The sequence below is a fragment of the Triticum aestivum genome, chromosome 5B (assembly GCF_018294505.1).
Source record: "Triticum aestivum cultivar Chinese Spring chromosome 5B, IWGSC CS RefSeq v2.1, whole genome shotgun sequence".
Taxonomy (NCBI): domain Eukaryota; kingdom Viridiplantae; phylum Streptophyta; class Magnoliopsida; order Poales; family Poaceae; genus Triticum; species Triticum aestivum.
This window is the reverse complement of record NC_057807.1, coordinates 76,339,159-76,346,466: the sequence shown is the minus strand read 5'-3', so window position 1 is coordinate 76,346,466 and position 7,308 is coordinate 76,339,159. Positions and strand designations below refer to the sequence as shown.

At 46.4% G+C, this 7,308-nt stretch overlaps 1 pseudogene; it reads right to left on the bottom strand.

The window, feature by feature from the left end:
• Positions 1–1,870: 1,870 nt before the first annotated feature.
• On the bottom strand, positions 1,871–2,700 carry LOC123114657 (uncharacterized; annotated as a pseudogene).
• Between the last annotated feature and the right edge of the window lie 4,608 nt (positions 2,701–7,308).

Below are 7,308 nucleotides of genomic sequence, written 5' to 3'. Positions count from 1 at the left end.
CATTGAATACTATGTTAAGTTTGATTCCTTATGATTGTTTTGAGATATAAAGATGGTGATATTAGAGTCATGCTAGTGAGTAATTGTGGATTGGTAGAAATACTTGTGTTAAAGTTTGTGATTCCCGTAGCATGCATGTATGGTGAACCGTTATGTGATGAAGTCGGAGCATGATTTATTTATTTGATTGTCTTATGAGTGGCGGTCGGGGACGAGCGATGGTCTTTTCCTACCAATCTATCCCCCTAGGAGCATGCTTGTAGTACTTTATTTCGATGACTAATAGATTTTTGCAATAAGTATGTAAGTTCTTTATGATTATGTTGAGTCCATGGATTATACGCACTCTCACCCTTCCACCATTGCTAGCCTCTCTAGTACCGCTCAACTTTCGCCGGTGCATTACACCCACCATATACCTTCCTCAAAACATCCACCATACCTACCTATTATGGCATTTCCATAGCCATTCCGAGATATATTGCCATGCAACTTCCACCCTTCAGTTTATTATGACATGCTTCATCGTTGTCATATTGCTTTGCATGATCATGTAGTTGACATCGTATTTGTGGCAAAGCCACCATGCATATTTTTTTATACATGTCACTCTTGAGTCATTGCACACCCCGGTACACCGCCGGAGGCATTCATATATAGTCATATATTTGTTCTAGTATCGAGTTGTAATTCTTGAGTTGTAAGTAAATAAAAGTGTGATGATCATCATTATTAGAGCATTGTCCCATGTGAGGAAAGGATGATGGAGACTATGATTCCCCCACAAGTCGGGATGAGACTCCGGACAAAAATAAGAAAAGGAAAGAAAAGAAAAAAAGGCCAAGGAGCCCAAAATAAAAAATGAGAGAAAAGAGAGAAGGGGCAATGCTACTATCCTTTTTCCACACTTGTGCTTCAAAGTAGCACCATGATCTTCATGATAGAGAGTCTCCTATTTTGTCACTTTCATATACTAGTGGGAAATTTTCATTATAGAACTTGGCTTGTATATTCCAATGATGGGCTTCCTCAAATTACCCTAGGTCTTCGTGAGCAAGCGAGTTGGATGCACACCCACTTAGTTTCTTTTTGAGCTTTCATACACTTATCTACTCCTAATGGAGCAGTTGGTGAATAGTCCGCCGGTTATTTTTCGCTGTTTTTTTTCGTCCTCCCTCCCACCTCCCAATTTCATCGGGTTTTTTTCGTCGGTTTTTTATTCGCCCCCCTCCTACTGGCCGGACAAACCCAACGTTTATTTGGTAACACAATGAATTCACATATGATGATTGATTTATTCTTTGGTAACCCAACTAACGGATGGTAATCAATCTTCAAATACCAAAACCAAACGTACAAGGCAACAATCAATTCATTTTTTTTCTGACCGGTTATTTTTGCCTCCCCTCCCACCTACCTTTTCGCTTCACCGCCCACATAAACCCATCGAATTAGTTACCATATAAAAAAACTAATCACAATCAATCAAGCATTGATGGGATATTTCCTTACATTGATGGGATATTTCCTTACATGAATCATACACGTCAAAAAAAGGTACGGCGTGCGAGGATCATGGGCACATGCCCTACAAATCCGAAAATGCCTATAAAAATTAAATCAGAATCAATTAAGCATCGATGGTATATTTTACTTGCTTTGATGGGATTTTTTTACATGGTACCATTAACGCGTTCCTCCCATCGCTGCCCTCCTCACGAGCCTGGACGGCCGATCCTCTCGACGCCTGCCCTCATGTGTCCTCGCGCCACCATCATCTTCTTCTCTGCGATCTCCTTGACTAGGAGGACTCCTCTGTGCCCCAGGCCCCGGCCGACGCCGGCGACTCCTCGATACTCCGCCCGCGCCGTCACATCCGACGCAGGCGAAACTCCAGCTGATGCCACATGATCCACATCCTACGCTCGTCGGCCATCTTCCACTCAGGCTGCTGCGTGGTGCCGCCACTGCGGGAGGCAACCTGGCAGGAGCAGACGTAGCCGTCCTCGTGCAGCCCGACCCATGCGTCTAGCTCGGCGTCGAAGTAGCCTCGGCCTCTGAAAGGCAGCATCCACTCCCCATGGCGCCTCCACTTGCAGCTCCTGGTGTCGACGGAGTACGTGTCGCAGACCGCCCTGCTCCACGAGGACACGAATATGGTGCGCCCGTCCGGGTGCAGCGCGTAGGAGAAGATCATCTCGTCCTTGGTGAAGGGCGTCGGCATGCTTCTCCAGGACCAGTCGGTGGGCAGCAGGTCGTCGTCTTCCGTCGGTGGCAGCTTCGCCATCGCCTCAAAGGACACAGGCCGCTCCATGAAGTGGAAGGAGAACGCGAACAGCGTGTCACCGGCGCCGGAGGTCAGGAAGGTGTTGGAGCCACAAAGCAGTGCGTCTGGAACGGGAGGGCCGACGGCCAGTCTGGCGGTGTCAGTGTCGTAGAAGAGGGTTCCGGCATGTATGTTGCTCGTGGCGATGATGTAGCCGCCCAGGGCTGGAACTTCATGGCACGGCCACGCTCAGGTGACACTAGCCGGAGGACAGGGGAGGCGTTGAGGTCGGGACTATCGGCATCGATCTTGCGGATGGTGAAGCCCTTGTGCCAGTCGTCTAGAACCAGATAGAGGCTCTTCTCCTTGTTGCCGCTGCTGTCGTGGTAGTAGTTGGCCTCATCCTCCTCACCCTGCCTTCTTTGCTTAGACATCCAGCCCCCGACTGACTGAATTAGTGAATTTTGAAGTATATACCAGAAAAACACGTACACAGACGGAAACACTCGAATAGATTGGACGTAGCTGGCTAACCACGGCTGATGTAGTATCGATCTACTAGAAGCAACACGGATACACGCAAGCAATTGATACACACGGGCATGCCTCGTGCCTGCTGATCTTTCTATTGGTCTCTGGGTGTACTGTTTATAGGGGTGCAGGGTAATACGTATATATAGCTATAGCTAGGACGGAGGAGGATTTGTGGTCTATGGGGACATATACACCCTATATGGGAAAAAAATTAGTAATTCAACAAAAAGTCAAAAATTCCTGAAAATATTTTTGAAATAAACTTGACCTTTTGTTGTACCCGTGAGAAAAAATCCACACACAAAAATATCCCTTTGACTTCTTTTCGAAAAAGAATTTTTTTTAGCTAAAATAGTGTGAATAGTGACCTATAATAGCAAATAAATTTTGTCTTTTTTGCTATGATGTCAACTTTTTTTTGTGAAAGTGTATATACCAATGCAAAAGTAAGTCAAGTGTTTTGTCAAAATAGTTCTTACCTATTTTGACTTTTCTAAAAATATTTAAAAAAAGTCCCATATATGGTGCATATACAACCAGGAACCATTGGGTATTTCCCTAGCCAGGACTTGCAACATAACCGATTCGGGACGGAACTACTGATCCTACTTGGTGATGGATTCCTGCACGAGCCAGACATGAGACGTGCTTTTTTTCTTGAGGGAAACGTCGCCGCAGCCGCCGCCAACGAGTAACCCTAGGGCAGGGCGCTAGGATCCCCAGAGTAGGGCGGGCAGCAAGGAGCGGCGCAAGGAGGCCGTGTCGGTTGTTCCCGCCACCAGCGCTAAACCCCAGGTATTTACGTTCCGTGTCCTCCCCGCACTCTACGCTGATACATTAGCGAGGAGCTGGCGGTGGAAATGCTACTCCTCCCCGAACTATATGATGCTTGATTCGATCTCGTGGTGTGGAACCATTAAGGCGGGCAAGGCTATTGAGTTTGCTCCTAACGCCGGCTTGGGCGATGGGTGGGACGAATGCGAGCAGCGGCCAACGGCGGACATGGACTCAAGCCAGCACAGGTCCACGATGGAGCAGCGCACCTGCTGGTCTTCACTTTGTAGGCAGCAGTTTCTGCATCAAGGTATGTGCTCCTTTTTACATTCTTGTCATGTCTGAGTGAGAATCGTTGTATTAGCTCATGGGCGCCCGTACCAGCAGTCCAGATTTGATTCGCGGTTAGCTCGGGTGTTGTGGAGCACAGGGAAGGAGGAGAAGGAGGGCAGGTGTTTACAATTCGGTGCCAAGGGAGATAATCGAGATGGTGGCGCAGAATTAGAGGATGCCAGGTGACCAAGAGACACCACCCAACGCCCATCGATGCAGTGAGGAGTGTGGTGTTGTACAGTATGGTAATTGGTAAAAGTTTTTGGTCCTATAATATCAGAGAGTGTGTGTGTGAGTGTGTGTGTGTCTGAGAGAGAGAGAGAGATCATTTGGTGGTAGCAAGTTCAAGTAATAGTTTAATCGCGGACAAGAAATAGTATAAAGATAATGCATATTACATAAAAATAACGTTGAGAATTTAGGTGTATTGTTTGTCACGGAGCTGTGGCTGGCCGATTTACATGAAATAAACTCCCTCAGTTGTGGTGGCAAATATAATACACATAATCCATATTGTTATGCACTAGCGTGTGTGTGAAATAGATGGATTATGGTCCCATACCCAATAAGATGGATATGTGTGTGTGTGTGTTAGAGAGAGAGAGAGGGAGAGGGGGAGAGAGAGTGAGGAAGAGGTACGGAGAGTGTATGTGTGTGAGGTTTTGATGGTAAAAAAGGTCGCCAGTGTCACTTGATATGTATGAGAATATTAAATGTAATATTAACATGATTAATATTGAACACTTAAAGTTAATGTGGCCCCGTTACAACGCACGGGCGTTCTTCTAGTAGCTCTAGTGCATCCATTGCATGTCAATCCCTACTCACTCAGATTGATATCTATTGATGGGCATCTCCATAACCCGTTGATACACCTAGTTGATGTGAGACTATCTCCTTATTTTTATCTTCTCCACAACCACCATATTCTATTCCACACATAGTGCTATATCCATGCCTCATGCTCATGTATTGCGTGAAAATTGAAAAAAATTGAGAACATTAAAAGTATGAAACAATTGCTTGGCTTGTCATTGGAGTTGTGCATGATTTAATACTTTGTGTGATGAAGATGGAGCATAGCCAGACTATATGATTTTGTAGGGATAACTTTCTTTGGCCATGTTATTTTGAGAAGACATGATTGCTTTATTAGTATGCTTGAAGTATTATTGTTTTTATGTCAATATTAAACTTTTGTTTTGAATCTTATGGATCTGAATATTCATACCACAATAAAGAAAATTACATGGATAAATATGTTAGGTAGCACTCCACATCAGAAATTTTGTTTTTATCATTAACTACTCGAGGACGGGCAGGAATTAAGCTTGGGGATGCTTGATACGTCTCCAACGTATCTATAATTTCTTAATTGTTCCATGCTATTACCTTATCTGTTTTGGATGTTTTATACGCATTAATATGCTATTTTATATTATTTTTGGGAATAACTTATTAACCCAGAGCCCAGTGCCAGTTTCTGTTTTTCCTTGTTTTTGAGTTTCGCAGAAATGGAATATCAGATGGAGTCCAAACAGAATAAAATTTTATGATGATTTTTCTTGGACCAGAAGACATCCGCGGAGGTTGAGAACCAAGTTAGAAGAGTCCCGAGGCGACGACAAGGGTGCAGGGCGTGCCCCAGGGGGGCCCTGCCTTGTGGGTCCCTCGGAGATCTCCTAACCCTATTCTCCGGCCTATAAATTCCCAAATATTCCCAAATCCTCAGAAGCATCCACGAAAATACTTTTCTGCTGCTGCAACCTTCTGTTCCCATGAGATCCCATCTTGGGGCCTTTTCCGGCAATCTGCCGGAGGGGGATTCGATCACAGAGGGCATCTACATCAACCCTATCGCCCTTCCGATGAAGTGTGAGTAGTTTACCTTAGACCTACGGGTCCATAGCTAGTAGCTAGTGTTGGAAATATGCCCTAGAGGCAATAATAAAAGTATTATTATTATATTTCCTTGTTCATGATAATTGTCTTTTATTCATGCTATAACTGTATTATCCGGAAATCGTAATACACGTGTGAATACATAGACCACAATATGTCCCTAGTGAGCCTCTAGTTGACTAGCTCGTTGTGATCAACAGATAGTCATGGTTTCCTGGCTATGGACATTGGATGTCGTTGATAACGGGATCACATCATTAGGAGAATGATGTGATGGACAAGACCCAATCCTAAGCATAGCACAAAGATCGTGTAGTTCGTTTGCTAGAGCTTTGCCAATGTCAAGTATCTCTTCCTTTGACCATGAGATCGTGTAACTCCTGGATACCGTAGGAGTGCTTTGGGTGTATCAAACGTCACAACGTAACTGGGTGACTATAAAGGTGCACTACAGGTATCTCCGAAAGTATCTATTGTTTTATGCGGATCGAGACTGGGATTTGTCACTCCGTGTAAACGGAGAGGTATCTCTGGGCCCACTCGGTAGGACATCATCATATGCGCAATGTGACCAAGGAGTTGATCACGGGATGATGTGTTACGGAACGAGTAAAGTGACTTGCCGGTAACGAGATTGAACAAGGTATTGGATACCGACGATCGAATCTCGGGCAAGTAACATATCGATAGACAAACGGAATTGTATACGGGATCGATTGAGTCCTTGACATCGTGGTTCATCCGATGAGATCATCGTGGAACATGTGGGAGCCAACATGGGTATCCAGATCCCGCTGTTGGTTATTGACCGGAGAACGTCTCGGTCATGTCTGCATGTCTCCCGAACCCGTAGGGTCTACACACTTAAGGTTCGATGACGCTAGGGTTATAAAGGAAGCTTGTATGTGGTTACCGAATGTTTTTCGGAGTCCCGGATGAGATCCCGGACGTCACGAGGAGTTCCGGAATGGTCCGGAGGTAAATATTTATATATAGGAAGTCCTGTTTCGGCCATCGGGACAAGTTTCGGGGTCATCGGTATTGTACCGGGACCACCGGAAGGGTCCCGGGGGCCCACCGGGTGGGGCCACCTGCCCCGGGGGGCCACATGGGCTGTAGGGGGTGCGCCTTGGCCTACATGGGCCAAGGGCACCAGCCCCTAGAGGCCCATGCGCCAAGATAAAGGAAAAAGGGGAGAGTCCTTAAGGGGGAAGGCACCTCCGAGGTGCCTTGGGGAGGATGGACTCCTCCCCCCTCCTTAGCCGCACCCCTTTCTTGGAGTAAGGGGCAAGGCTGCGCCTCCCCCCTCTCCCTTGCCCCTATATATAGTGGAGGGGAGGGAGGGCATCTACACCTGAGCCCTTGGCGCCTCCCTCCCTCCCGTGACACCTCCTCCTCTCCCGTAGGTGCTTGGCGAAGCCCTGCAGGATTGCCACGCTCCTCCACCACCACCACGCCGTTGTGCTGCTGTTGGGTGGAGTCTTCCTCAACCTCTCCCT